The 15828-nt window shown below is 42.1% G+C and overlaps 1 protein-coding gene across 3 annotated transcripts in view; it reads right to left on the bottom strand.

Moving 5' to 3' along the window:
* The window catches only part of LOC106566331 (monocarboxylate transporter 1), a 40275-nt gene extending 25431 nt beyond the window's left edge, over window positions 1–14844 (bottom strand). The window contains exons 1-2 of one of the 3 annotated variants that reach the window (XM_082959765.1): window positions 14596–14834; window positions 5420–5477 (exon numbers count right to left, since the gene is read on the bottom strand). The gene's annotated coding sequence lies outside the window, so the exon portion shown is untranslated. Of the gene's footprint in view, window positions 1–5333; window positions 5368–5419; window positions 5478–14595 lie in introns of those variants that run through there. The other 2 variants (XM_045692803.2, XM_045692804.2) reach the window with 2 other exon arrangements.
* Between the last annotated feature and the right edge of the window lie 984 nt (window positions 14845–15828).

Here is a 15828-nt window from a genome sequence, read left to right as displayed (position 1 = left end):
TATGCTCTCTCTAATTCTCCCTCTCGGAGGACCTGAGCCCTGGGACCATGGCTCAGGACTACCTGGCCTGATGACTCCTTGCTGTTCCCAGTCCACCTGGTCATGCTGCTGCTCCCGTTTCAACTATTCTGCCTGCGGCTATGGAACCCTGACCTATTCACCGGACGTGCTACCTGTCCCAGACCTGCTATTTTCAACTCTCTGGAGACAGCAGGAGTGGTAGAGATACTCTGAATGGTCGGCTATGAAAAGCCAACTGACATTTACTCCTGAGGTGCTGACCTGTTGCACCCTCTACAACCACTGTGATTATTATTATTATTATTATTATTATTATTATTATTAGACCCTGTTGGTCATCTATGAACATCTTGGCTATGTACTGTTATAATCTCCACCCAGCACAGCCAGAAGAGGACTGGCCACCCCTCATAGCCTGGTTCATCTCTAGGTTTCTTCCTAGGTTTTGGCCTTTCTAGGAAGTTTTTCCTAGCCACTGTGCTTCTACACCTGCATTGCTTGCTGTTTGGGGTTTTAGGCTGGATTTCTGTACAGCACTTTGACATCAGCTGATGTAAGAAGGGCTTTATAAATACATGTGATTGATTGATTCCCAACCCTGGTCCTCCAGTATAATCTAGAACAGTGTTTCCCAACCCTAGTCCTCCACAACGCTGAGACGGCCTACAGGGAGGAGGTGAGGGCCCTCGGAGTGTGGTGTCAGGAAATTAACCTCACACTCAATGTCAACAAAACAAAGGAGATGATCGTGGACTTCAGGAAAGAGCAGAGGGAGCAGCCCCCCTATCCACATCGACGGGACCGTAGTGGAGAAGGTGGGAAGTTTGAGTTCATCGGCGTACACATCACAGACAAACTGAAATGGTCCACACAGACAGCGTAGTGAAGAAGGCGCAGCAGTGCCTCTTCAACCTCAGGAGGCTGAAGAAATTTGGTTTGTCACCAAAAACACTCAAACTTTTACAGATTCACAATCGAGAGCATCCTGTCGGGCTGTATCACTGCCTGGTACGACAACTGCTCCGCCCATAACCGTAAGGCTCTCCAGAGGGTAGTGAGGTCTGCACAACACATCACCGGGGGAAAACTACCTGCCCTCCAGGACACCTACACCACCCGATGTCACAGGAAGGCCAAAAAGATCATCAAGGACAGCAACCACCCGAGCCACTGCCTGTTCACCCCACTATCATCCAGAAGGCGAGGTCAGTACAGGTGCATCAAAGCGGGGACCGAGAGACTGAAAAACAGCTTGCATCTCAAGGCCATCAGAGTGTTAAAATGGTGTAAAATAGTTGATTGTTTGAGAAAATGGAATTATGAGATTTAGCTGTTTTGAATTTGGTGCTCTGATTTTCCACTGGCTGTTGTCAAAATCAATCCCGTTAACAGGATAAGAACGGGAAGGGGTCCCCTAGAGGTTAAACAGCCATCACTAACACAGAGAGCCTGCTGCCAACTTACGGATACAGGTATCCTGTGTGTATTTGTTTTCTCTCCTTCTGCCCTAATCACAGATGGCAGTCAGTCGCCACTGAAGACACACCTCTCTCCCTCATCTCACTTTGTCCGTTATCTTGTGAGTATGTATTGCTGTGGTGTATGACTGTTTGTTTGTTGGTGGGAAAAGGGGATACCAAGCCAAGTCGCCCATGGGCATACATTACCCTTAGGAAAACTTTGTCTAAGTACCCTAGTTAGAACTGGGCGGACCAGCCACTGTATTTTATTGGTTAGTTAGCTAACTGTTCTTGAAGCAGGTAAGACTAGCTTGTGTTTATTAGTCCTTTCCTTGGGTCCAGCTCAGCCCCCCCCCCCCCATTACCGTGTGTTTGAAATGAGATCTACAGATCTTTGGCCCCCCCCCTAGACTGCAGGGCCAAAGGGGTTCGTAACACCAGACTGACTCAACTCTAGCCACTTTAATAATAGAAAAGTTGGATGTAATAAATGTATCACTAGCCACTTTAAACAATGCCACTTTATATGTTTACATACCCTACATTACTCATCTCATATGTATATACTGTACTCTATACCATCTACTGCATCTTGCCTATGCCGTTCGGCCATCGCTCATCCATATATTTATATGTACACATTCTTATTCATTCCTTTACACTTGTGTGTATATAAGGTAGCTGTTGTGAAATTGTTAGGATAGATTACTTGTTAGATATTCCTGCATGGTCGGAACTAGAAGCACAAGCATTTCGCTACACTTGCATTAACATCTGCTAACCATGTGTATGGACCAATAACATCTGCTAACCATGTGTATGGACCAATAACATCTGCTAACCATGTGACCAATAACATATGCTAACCATGTGTATGTAACAAATTAAATTTGATTTCATTTTTTTTCAGTATAATCCACATGAGTGCTTCCCAACCCTGGTCCCCCAGTATCCCCGACAGCCCAACCCTGGTCCCCCAGTATCCCCGACAGCCCAACCCTGGTCCCCCAGTATCCCCGACAGTACACAGTTTGTTGTAGCCCTTGATAAACACCTCATTGAGGGCTTGACGATTATTGGACAAGTTGAATCAGGTGAGCTTGTCCAGGGTTATAATAAAAATGTGTTGGGGGTACTGGAGGGCCAGGGTTGGGCTGTTGGGGTAACTGGAGGGCCAGGGTTGGGAAACACTGAGCAAGATGTTGACTGGGAGGAAATGTATCACTTCCTCATGACTAATGTAATAACTGTTGACGAGTCTCTGATTTAGAAGAGGAACAGAACAGACACTACACTGTTACTATAGGGACCCGCTGTTAGCAACCCTCCAGACACTACACTGTTACTATAGGGACCCGCTGTTAGCAACCCTCCAGACACTACACTGTTACTATAGGGACCCGCTGTTAGCAACCTGTTACTATAGGGCAATTTAGAAGAGGAACAGACCCGCTGAAGAGAAACTGAATGCCTTCAGAGAGACAGAGACCGAGAGAGAGGAGGGGGAAGAGAGGGGGGGAAAGAGAGAGAGGGGGGGAAAAGAGAGGAGGGGGGGAAAAGAGAGGAGGGGGGGAAAAGAGAGGAGGGGGGGAAAAGAGAGGAGGGGGGAAAAGAGAGGAGGGGGGAAGAGAGAGAGGGGGGAAGAGAGAGAGGGGGGGAAGAGAGAGAGGGGGGGGAAGAGAGAGAGGGGGGGGAAGAGAGAGAGGGGGGGGAAGAAGAGAGGGGGGGGGGGGGGGGGGGGAGAAGAGAGAGAGGGGGGTTGGATAGGTTTTGGTTGGATAGGTTTCTCAGACCTGGGCCCTGACAGACCTGGGCCCTGACAGACCTGGGCCCTGACAGTAAATCTCAGTAAGACAAAAATAATGTGTGTTCCAAAAAAGGTCCAGTTCCCATGACCACATATTCCATCTAGACACCGTTGCCCTAGAGCACACAAAAAAATATATACATACCTCGGCCTAAACATCAGCGCCACAGGTCATTTCCACAAAGCAGTTAACGATCTTCCCCCTCTCTCTCTCTTCTCCCCCCCACCCCCCCTCTCTCTGGCCTTCTACGCCATCAAAAGGAACATCAAATCCAAAATCCAACATACCAATTAGGATCTGGCAAAAAAAAATACTTGAAATCAAATTTTAGTTGTCACATGCGCCGAATAAACCTTATTGTGAAACGTTTACAAGCCCTTAACCAACAGTAAAGTTAAGAAAAATAGACTCAAGTAAAAAAAAATCATAAAATGAAACAATAAATAACAATAACGAGGCTATATACAGGGGGTACTGGTACCGAGTCAATGTGCAGGGGTACAGGTTAGTCGAGGTAATATGTACATGTAGGTAGGGGTAAGTAAAGTGACTGTGCATAGATAATAAACAGCAAGTAGCAGCAGTTATAGAACCCATCACCCTTTATGGTTGTGAGGTCTGGGGTCCGCTCACAAACCAAGAATTCCCAAAATGGGACAAACACCAAAAACATCCTCTGTGTACAACATAAAACACCGAATAATGCAAGCAGAGCAGAATTAGGCCGATACCCACTAATTATCCAAATCCAGAAAAGAAACGTTAAATTCTACAACCCCCTAAAAGGAAGTGATTCCCAAACCTTCCATAACAACGCCATCACCTACAGAGAGATGAACCTGGAGAAGAGTCCCCTAAGCAAGCTGGTCCTGGGGCTCTGTTCACAAACAGACACCAGAGCCCCAGGACAGCAACACAATGAGACCCAACCAAATCATGAGAAAACAAAAAGATAATTCTTTCCAATGTGTCAAGTAATTAACAAAAAAACAAACAAAAAAAACGGAGCAAACTAGAATGCTATTTGGTCCTAAACAGAGAGTACACAGTGGCAGAATACCTGACCACTGTGACCCAAACTTAAGGAAAGCTTTGACTACGTACAGACTCAGTGAGCATAGCCTTGCTATTGAGAAAGGCTGCCGTAGGCGAACTTCTCGAGAGCCAAGTCTGCCTATGTGCAAACTGTCCACAAAATGAGTAGTGACATGATCATCGGTGCTTGGCTGCCATTTGACAAATAAAAATAATCTCTCCATTTTGTCAATAATAATCTCATCATGTAGGCTATAACCGCACTATCTGCAAGCTGTTGGCTAGAGCACACATTCCAATACCATGGGCACAATCGCTATAGAACACCATTATTTGGTTTTGGAAACGCGATGGAAACGCATTTAACTTCATCACGTACAGCCTTTTATCCGCAACAAATACATTTGATGGAAACATCTCCGGTGGGAAAATGAGCGTATTGTTCCTATGAAGATTTTAGAATATTCACATGAACATCTGTCGCCAATTGGATGCAAACCTAGCTACAGTGAGAATGAAGTCCTGCATCTAAAATGGCATCCTATATTCCCTAAATAGTGCACTACTTTTGACCAGAGTCCAAAGGGCATTTCGGACCAAAGTCATCTCCTGTTTCCTTCGAGTTACTGTTAACGTTCTCTGGAGTTAGCAGATATCACAGCTAGTTGGGGTCAATTCCATTTAAATTCCAGTCAATTCAGGAAGTACACAGAAATTCCAATTCCAGTAGGGCTGCAACGGGCCGTGGCCCTCTTTCTGCCGTGGCCCTCTTTCTGCGATTATGGTTCCAGGAACTGAAACAGCCACGCTTTTGTTTTCAATTCAAATTTCAACAACATACTGGTTATCGTGGTTCCAAACGTTGAATAGCTACAAAAAGGGTGAACCATCAATTCAAAAGATTAGAATCGCTTTAAAAAACAGATATGAAAAAAGTCAAGGGTATAAGACTGTATACATACCAGAGTTAGGAGACAAACAAACTACTCATCCCAAACTGTATACATACCAGAGTTAGGAGGCAAACTACTCATCCCAGACTGTATACATACCAGAGTTAGGAGGCAAACTACTCATCCCAGACTGTATACATACCAGAGTTAGGAGGCAAACTACTCATCCCAAACAGCATTGCGGTCTGTATCGTCAAATTCTAGAAGGAGAAAAAAAAAAAAAAACACGATTTCTCAACACAGATGTTGATATCAAATCGCATTAAAATCAACATGCAAATGTTTTTGCAATCTCGGTAGAAAATAGAATGTCTACGCTTCACAGTAACAACGCTTCACAGTAACAGCGCTTCACAGTAACAGCGCTGATATTTGATATCATCACAGGATTCCAGTATTGAGAATCCCCTTTCGGAAACCCCTCACTGCAGTCCTATTGCTATGCCCCGCCCCCCCTTGGTTACGGTTACAACCTCGGACAACATTTTCTAGGGAAGCCCGTTTCCCATTCTAACTAGTGAAGGAAACCCCTCACAATGATCTCAAACTGTGTTTTTAAATACACAATGAAATTAAAATTCATACTACCCTTGCTAAATCAGAAAACTCTTGGTATGTTGTGGTAGACTATCATTACTTTACAGGAACCTGGTAAAATTGTAGCGTGGCTAGCCACTGAATGGCTCTGAATTCAGTGTTTGGAGCTCGCAGACAATGCTACTAAACACTTTTGCTAACTAGTGTTCTCAAATCATATCCGGATGTCGACAGCAGATGGGAGATTGTGAAGTGCAATTTTTAAACTAATTTTACTGACTTGAGAGAATCACGATTCGTTTTTGAGTGACTCGTTGATTTTTGCTGTTCATTTGACCTGCTGGCCGCAATGAATTGTACAGCAGGATCAATATGTGGTCGTCCAGTGACTCCGGAGGCGTACTCCAACCAACAACTGGCTGTCGTAACTAGATCATGCTGCAGGCAGCATACGAAAAAGGTTTACAACTGATAATTGATCACATGGTTCAAGAATGTCACGATGAAGACAGCTTTGTAGAGACAAAACACACACAGCCTCTGCTCAACAAACTCCAACTCAAGAATTAATTGTTTGGGTTGCTGCAGTTCGCAAACGATCATGTGTTTATCACCCTCACGGCAGTCAAGAAATGCCTTCCGAGTCATTGAAAATCTAGTCCCGTTGAGGCCACAACTAGACTTTGTTTCAAATGTACCAAGAAATAATTGTGTTTGTATGACTAGCAATCAACAAACGTGCATTGTTTAAAGCATGCTTTTACAAGTCTCAGTCCCAAATGACAGCTCCAATAAGTCCTTTATGGTTTACTACATGTCTCAGTCCCAAATGACAGCTCCAATAAGTCCTTTATGGTTTACTACATGTGAACGAGAGGCTTGAAGAACCATGACCATTTCAAGTGTTCAGTTCATCGTTGGCAGGTAGGAGGTCCTGGATGCTCTAGGCATTACTGACTCAAATTAACAAAATGTGTCTAAAGATTTGTTATTTTGACTGAATGAGTCGAAAATATCTGAGTCAGTGAAGAGGCGAACTTCGCATCACTAATGGGAGTTGTATTCATAACATGGCTAACTTAGCTAGCCAACATACATCGAGTTATATTAAGTGGCTAGCTAGCGTTAGCAACGTTTAGTCACAGGTGCCATTTTGAAAAGGGAGGCGGGGGTGGGAGATCCGAGGAGGGAATCCCAGAAGTCGCTAGTCAAAACAACAATGGTGTGGACTAGTAGTTTAAAACTGTTTCCGGCTATAACATCGACTTCTATCGATAAATGGGCAGATGAAGGCGTCAGACTGCCCAAAGCAGTCCAACTAAAAGGTTACTGGATCGAGTGTTACCTTCATGAAGGTAAGATCATATGTGGGTTTTTTTTCAGCCAGTTTGTTGCTAGCTAGCTAGCTAGCATTAATTAATGTAACGTCGTTGCTACATACATTATAAGTAGTTAATGTTCCCTGTTGTTGTGGATGTGCTTGTCATCTTGGCTCATCGAATAGAATGATGATTTCACAGCCAGGAGGAGTGAGGCAGGCAGGTGTTGTGTGAGGGCAAGGTCATATCGCTCAATGCAAAGGAATGAGACTGTACATAATTGAGGTAGTTTGCTGGTCAGTAAGGTCAATTGAGTATGGCAGTTTCTATGTCTAAATTAGGCTAAGACTACTTTATAAAAAGCTGCATACACGACTCAAATGGCAAGTGCGGTGGTATATGTATTAGAGGTCAACCGATTATGATTTTTCAACAACGATACCGATTATTGGAGGACCAAAAAAAGCCGATGCCAATTATATTTGTAATAATGACAATTACAACAATACTGAATGAACGCTTTTATTTTAACTTAACCCGTTAGGGCTAGGGGGCAGTATTGACACGGCTGGATAAAAAACGTACCCGATTTAATCTGGTTACTACTCCTGCCCAGTAACTAGAATATGCATATAATTATTGACTTTGGATAGAAAACACTCCAAAGTTTCTAAAACTGTTTGAATGGTGTCTGTGAGTATAACAGAACTCAAATGGCAGATCAAAACCTGAGAGATTCCTTTACAGGAAGTGGCCTGTCTGACCATTTATTGATCTTTCTTTGACATCTCATTCATTTACAAAGGATCTCTGCGGTAACGTGACACTTCCCACGGCTCCAATAGGCTCTCAAAGCCCGGGAAAAACCTGAATGTCGTCATCCCAGCCCCAGGCTGAAACACATTATCGCCTTTCTCAAGTGGCCGATCAAGGGACAATGGGCGGCGCGTGCACTGGCCGCCCCCGTCTTTGTGTTTTTTCCTCTGTTTGCCGAAAAGGAGATTCCCGGTCGGAATATTATCGCTTTTTTACGAGATAAATTGCATAAAAATTGATTTTAAACAGCGTAATATGTACATGCTTCGAGGTACGGTATTGGAATATTTAGACATTTTTTTGTCACGAATCGCGCCATGCGCGACGACCCTGATTTACCATTTCGGATAGTGTCTGGGACGCACGAACAAAACGGCGCTATTCGGATATAACGATGGATTATTTTGGACCAAACCAACATTTGTTATTGAAGTAGCAGTCCTGGGAGTGCATTCTGACGAAGACAACAAAAGGTAATCAAACTTTTATAATAGTAAATCTGATTTTGGTGAAGGCTAAACTTGCCGGGTGTCTAAATAGCTAGCACGTGATGGCTGGGCTATGTACTTAGAATATTGCAAAATGTGCTTTCACCAAAAAGCTATTTTAAAATCGGACATATCGAGTGCATAGAGGAGTTCTGTATCTATAATTCTTAAAATAATTGTTATGCTTTTTGTGAACGTTTATCGTGAGCAATTTAGTAAATTGTTAGTAAATTCCCCGGAAGTTTGCGGGGGGTATGCTAGTTCTGAACGTCACATGCTAATGTAAAAAGCTGTTTTTTGATATAAATATGAACTTGATTGAACAAAACATGCATGTATTGTTCAAACATAATGTCCTAGGGTGTGTCATCTGATGAAGATCACAAGGTTAGTGCTGCATTTACCTGTCGTTCTGGGTTTTTGTGACATTATATGCTAGCTTGAAAAATGGGTGTCTGATTATTTCTGGCTTGGTACTCTGCTGACATAATCTAATGTTTTGCTTTCGTTGTAAAGCCTTCTTGAAATCGGACAGTGTGGTTAGATTAACGAGAGTCTTGTCTTTAAATAGCTGTAAAATAGTCATATGTTTGAGAAATTGAAGTAATAGGATTTTTAAGGTATTTGAAAATCGCGCCACAGGATTCAACTGGCTGTTACGAATTCGTCCCGCCTGCCCTAGAGAGGTTAATATAATACATAAAATCTATTTAGTCTCAAATAAATAATGAAACATGTTCAATTTGGTTTAGCCTGTTACGACTAGACGTTCCGCTAGCGGAACATCGACAACATCCAGTGAAATTGCAGAGGGCGAAATTCAAATTAAATTAGAAATATTTAACTTTCATAAAATCACAAGTGCATTACATCAAAATAAAGCTTAACTTCTTGTTAATCCATCCACCGTGTCAGATTTCAAAAAGGCTGGAGCAAACCAGGCGATTATCTGAGGACAACACCCCATCATACAAATGCATGACAAACATATTTTAACCAGGGAAGTGCAACACGAAAGTCAAAAATAGCGATATAATTCATGCCTTACCTTTGAAGATCTTCTGTTTGCACTCCAAAATGTCCCAGAAACATCACAAATGGTCCTTTTGTTCAATAAATTCCTTCGTTATATCCCCAAAATGTCCATTTATTTGGCGCGTTTGATTCAGAAATACACCGGTTCCAACTCGCCCAACATGACTACAAATGATCTAATAAGTTTCCTGTAAACTTGGTCCAAACAACTTTCCTAATCCAACCTTTGGTATCCTAAAATGTAAATAATCGATACATTTTAAGACGGAATATACTGTGTTCAATAGTGGATAAAATCAACGTGGAGCGAGGTCACGCGCAAAACACAATAGAGTCCACTTGGCTTGACACTCACAATGAACAGCCCTACTTCTTCATTTCTCAAAAGAAAAACATCAACCAATTTCTAAAGACTGACATCTAGTGGAAGCCATAGGAACTGCAACCAGGTGCCTCAAATAGTTTCCCATAGAAAACGAATTGAAAACAGTGACCTCAATTGTTTTTTGTTTTTTTCCTGGATGGTTTGTCCTCGGGGTTTCGCCTGCCAAATAAGTTCTGTTATACTCAGACATTATTTTAACAGTTCGGATAGAAAACACTCTAAAGTTTCAATCTACCAATTATATGCATATCCTAGCTTCTGGTCCTGAGTAACAGGCCGTTTACTTTGGGCACGCTTTTCATCCGGACGTGCCCAAAGAGGTTTTAATGAACGCAAAAACACAGTGTTGGAGAAGAAAGTAAAAGTGCAATACGTGCCAAAAACTAACGTTTAAAGTTCCTTGCTCAGAACATGAACCACCAGCTTTCATATGTTCTCCTTTTAACGAGTCTTCAATATTCCCAGGTAAGGAGTTTTAGGTTGTAGTTATGGGAATTATAAGACCATTTCTCTCAATACCATTTGTATTTCATATACCTTTGACTATTAGATGTTCTTGTAGGCACAATAGTATTGCCAGGCTAATCTCGGGAGTTGATAGGCTTGAAGTCATAAACAGTGCTGTGCTTCAAGCATTGCGAAGAGCTGCTGGCAAACGCAGGAAACTGCTGTTTGAATGAATGCTTACGAGCCTGCTGCTGCCTACCACCACTCAGTCAGACTGCGCTATCAAATCATAGACTTAATTATAATATAATAAACACACAGCAATACGAGCCTTAGGTCATTAAAATGGTCAAATCTGGAAACTATCATTTTGAATACAAAACATTTATTCTTTCAGTGAAATACGGAACTGTTCCGTATTTTATCTAACGGGTGGCAACCCTAAGTCTAAATATTGCTGTTACATTGCACAACCTTCAATTTTATGTCATAATTATGTAACATTCTAGCAAATGAATTAAGGTCTTTGTTAAGAAGAAATGGTCTTCACAGTTTGCAACGAGCCAGGAGGCCCAAACTGCTGCATATACCCTGACTCTGCTTACACAGAACGCAAAGTGACAATTTCCCTAGTTAATATTTATTTAACTAGGCAAGTCAGTTAAGAACAAATTGTTATTTTCAATGACGGCCTAGGAACAGCGGGTTAACCGCCTTGTTCAGGGGAAGAACGACAGATTTTTACTGTCAGCTCAGGGATTCGATCTTGCAACAGTCCGGTTACTAGTCCAACGCTCTAACCACTAGGCTACCTGCCTCTCCATATGTTAGCAGCAATATTGCCTGCTAATATGAATTTATTTTAACTAAATATTCAGGTTTAAACAAAATATACTTGTGTATTGATTTTAAGAAAGGCATTGATGTTTATGGTTAGGTACATTGATGCAACGACCCATCTGGTGAAGTAGGCTGTGATTCAATGATAAATTAACAGGCACCGCATTGATTATTTTCAATGCAGGACAAGCTAGTTAAACTAGTAATATCATCAACCATGTGTAGTTAACTAGTGATTATGTTAAGATTGGTTTTTTTATAAGATAAGTTTACTGGTACCCCGTGTACATAGTCTAGTTATAACTGGTACTCTGTGTATAGTGTATTTACTATTACTTTTCTATAATTTTTTCTCTCTCTGCATTGTGGGAAGGGCCTGTCAGTAAGCATTTATTTCACTGTTGGTCTACACCTGTTGTTTACAAAGCATGTGACAAATACATTTTTTATTTAATTGATTTTAAATCCATGCAACAATCAAACCTCTAAGTTTTGTTATTAATTACAGGTAAGTAGACTTTTTTGCATTGTTCTGCTTTTAACTTCTGCTTTGATATAGCCTTAGTTAATGCATTATGGGATTGTATGGCCAATCCTTATCTGCTCTTCTTATAGTGTATACAGAGCCTTCGGAAAATATTCAGACCCCTTCCCTTTTACCACATTTTGTTACAGCCTTATTCTAAAATTGATTAAATTGTTCCCCCCCCCCCCCCCCCCCCAATCAGTCTACACACACACACACACACACACACACACACACACACAATACTCCAAAATGACAAAGCGAAAACAGGTTTTTAGACATTTATATACAGTACCAGTCAAATGTTTGGATACACCTACTCATTCCAGGGTTTTTCTTTATTTTTACTGTTTTCTACATTGTAGAATAATAGTGAAGACATCAAAACTAAGAAATGACACATATGGAATCATGTAGTAACCAAAAAAACTGTTTTATATTTGACATTCTTTAAAGCAGCCAGCCTTGGCCTTGATGACAGCTTTGCACAATCTTGGCAATGAAATCCACTTAGCCTATTGTTCTGGCACATTCATTTATTTTCTTTTACGAGCAGGGTCCAACATTAACGACAGCCCACTAGCCCGGGGCCTGTAAAAACATGTGATGGGCGAGTAGATCTTGTCCCCGACTGGGCCAATAACTTTACAGCACATTTTTTGCATTCCAGTTCAACATGTACCTACCTGCTCTTTGGCAGTATACAATTAAAGACTACACGCCTAAATGTCATGCTGTTCGTATTTGACCACCACGCTCTGCCAGTCACTGCTTCTCCAGCAGTACATCAGTTAATGTCTACACACAGCACACAAACAAGCTGTCCAGAGCAAAAAGAAGCATCCATCAACCTACTCACTGAGCTCATTTCTTTTAGGGACAGTGATTTACAATAGTAAACCTTCAAAAAGTGAACATACTAGCAATATACTGGCTACTGTTGATAGTGTGCCACATCCAGCTCTCTTTGGGAATGTTTGTCTTAGAAGGTATGCTCAGTGTATGGTCCCTGAATGACCCCAACGCATTTAAGAACTTCACCATGTCCGGGCCAGTATAAATTCTGTCGATTTTTGGCCAAATGCCCCGACCGGGCCAATAAGGGAAAAAAGTTTACGTTGGTCACTGGTGTGTTTCAGAAGCAGCCACAGAGTGTTGGCACATAGGCTATTTACTGTGCTTTGATGAACACGTTTAACCACGCCAGCTCAGGACCTCCACATCCGGCTTCTTCACCTGCGGGATCATCTGAGGAGTATTTCTGTCTGTAATAATGCCCTTTTGTGGGGGGAAAACTCATTTTGATTGCCTGGGGCTGGCTCCCCAGCTCGCTGCACCCCTGCCCAGTCATGTGAAATACATAGATTCAGGCCTAATTAACATATCTCAATTGACTGGTTTCCTTATATGAACTGTAACTTTCAAAATCATTATATTTTTGTTCAGTAAGAGAGAAAAAGAGAGAAAGAAAAAGAAAGACAAAAAGAAAGAGAAAATTAACCTAAATCTATCCCTGTTAGAAGCGACAGCCAGCCACCTCTCCTTTCAAGTTGTTGTTGTGACAGAGACGGTGGTGCCCAGTGGCAGCCCACAAAGCGCTCGTCCTCCCCACCATGTGACTCCATTCAGCTCAGCTGGCACTGCCTCAACACTGACCACGTGTTGTACAGAAAAACGGACCCTGGACAGTCAAAACTGAACAACAGTCTCTAATTCAAACAGTTACTAATGGAACCACAAACAAAGAAATCAGGACAGTGTCTTCCCTCACCATCTTGGTCTTTTACGCAGAAGCTGAGCTGTTCCATCTGAACCTAACAGAAGTAATCCAGTATATATGGATAGCCACTCTAGCAGACTACAGAGTACTAGGTATGGTGCTACAGAGTACTAGGTATGGTGATAGCAGGCTACAGTACTAGGTATGGTGCTACAGAGTACTAGGTATGGTGCTAGCAGGCTACAGTATTAGGTATGGTGCTACAGAGTACTAGGTATGGTGCTAGCAGGCTACAGAGTACTAGGTATGGTGCTACAGAGTACTAGGTACGGTGCTACAGAGTACTAGGTATGGTGCTAGCAGGCTACAGAGTACTAGGTATGGTGCTAGCAGGCTACAGAGTACTAGGTATGGTGCTAGCAGGCTACAGAGTACTAGGTATGGTGCTAGCAGGCTACAGAGTACTAGGTATGGTGATAGCAGACTACAGAGTACTAGGTATGGTGCTAGCAGGCTACAGAGTACTAGGTATGCAGAAACAATCCAGTAGGGACAGGAAACTAGTGACCTTTGATTGGTCAATCGCAACGCGATGTCGCCGAGCATGCAAAAGTTCAGCTTTGCACAACTTCGGTTCCGCTCCCTAGCCAAGTCTAGCATGTCCAATGGTCACCGCCAAATTCGCTTCCCTTCATTTAAAGTTAATGGGTCTCCGTTGTTTAATCGCCCCTCAAAGTGTTAAAATGGATTTATACCCTAAACCCTGTCAATCAGATAACCAGATCACTCACTGGCCGGTAAAAGCAACTCATCTAGCTACTAAAGATGGTTCCCTATATATCCATCCATCAGTGTAGCTGGCTGGTACATGAAGTGGTGGCGGATTTACTGCTGGTGCTGAAACGTGGAGGAATTTCAATAGCTAGCTAGTTAGCTGTCCCGTTATGTGGAGAGAGAGAGACCCTCTTCTGCATGTCTTTCGCTGCTAGCTACCCTATAACTAAATATCTAGCTAGTTAATCAGCTAAAGCATATGGACTTGATTAGCCTCCACAGCGCCATAACACTAGCTAACTTTAATGGCCTGGATAGTGACGAAACTTGGCTAAAGTACCTAACTTTACCCAAACAGCTAAAAGCCCTTCGGTTTAAAACACACAACGGTTACATGAAGATACATTTACCCTTTTGATATAAAAACTCACCCTAAAAGTCAGTGAAGTCTCTCTTGTCCAGGTATCGGTCTGTGTGTCCTGGCTGCACTTGCCAACAGTACTTCAGGAGAGTAGCCATAGAGATACATAGAGGACTCATCTTTGTATCTGTGCCACTGTAGCGTCTGTGATAATATATTTTTTTTTAGACAATCTCCATTTTGAAGTAGTACATTTTCTTCTTCTTGATTAACTGATCCCTCCTGATGACCCTGTTGGACATGACTTCAACAGGTTCACCAGGAGCGATCAGCCAATGAAGTTGGAAGTCCCACCCAGTTGACTACATAAAGAATGGTGGAAGCCATCAATGGCGCTGCCCATACTAATACGGCCTGTTGGCCACTAGAGGCCTCTACCATCTTCTATGGCTGGAGCGTGTTCAGCTGAAACCGCATTGAGCACCGATGTGAAAATGGGCGCAATTACAATTAGCCACGAGTGGAATTTGCGTTTCGCCTTTTAAATAAAAGTCCCTATTTGAAAGTGATGCAAATTGATATAAATAATGGAATCATGCCATATTTTGTTATATAAATTCAAGAAAATACAATTATTAATTTGAACAAAAAAAGTATAAATCAGTTGAACTCGCACTGTGGATGTGTTAGACTTTAGAATTGCTTTGGTGGCACACTAATATTTCACTGTACAGCCTTACTTGTGGATTGTGGACCAATGAAATGGTCTATCAGTCTACTCAGTGTCACCCACAGAACAACTTTGAAGAGTTTACACAAATATTAATGTCATAGCTCATATTGCAGGATGTGATATCAACATAGAGGTATATTTTCTGGGTGATTTAAATATTGGCTGGCTTTAATCAAGCTGCCCACTCAAGAAAAAACTTCAAACTGTAACCAGTGCCTGTAACCTGGTTCAGGTTATCAGTCAACCTACCAGGGTAGTTACAAACAGCACAGGAATGAAATCATCAACATGTATTGATCACATCTTTACTGATGCTGCAGAAATTAGCTTGAAAGCAGTATCCAAATCCATAGGATGTAGTGACCACAATATAGTAGCCATATCTAGGAAAACCAAAGTTCCAAAGGCTGGGCCTAATGTAGTGTATAAGAGGTCAAACAATAACTTTTGTAGTGATTCATATGTTGTTGATGTAAAGAATATTTGCTGTTCTGTGGTGTGTAATGAGGAGCAAACAGATGCTGCACTTGACACATTTATGAAATTGCTTATTCAAGTTACTAATAAGCA

This window comes from Salmo salar, chromosome 13 (assembly GCF_965601325.2).
Source record: "Salmo salar chromosome 13, fSalSal1, whole genome shotgun sequence".
Lineage (NCBI taxonomy): Eukaryota > Metazoa > Chordata > Actinopteri > Salmoniformes > Salmonidae > Salmo > Salmo salar.
The sequence above is the reverse complement of the archived record's forward strand: the minus strand, read 5'-3'. Positions and strand labels throughout refer to the sequence as shown.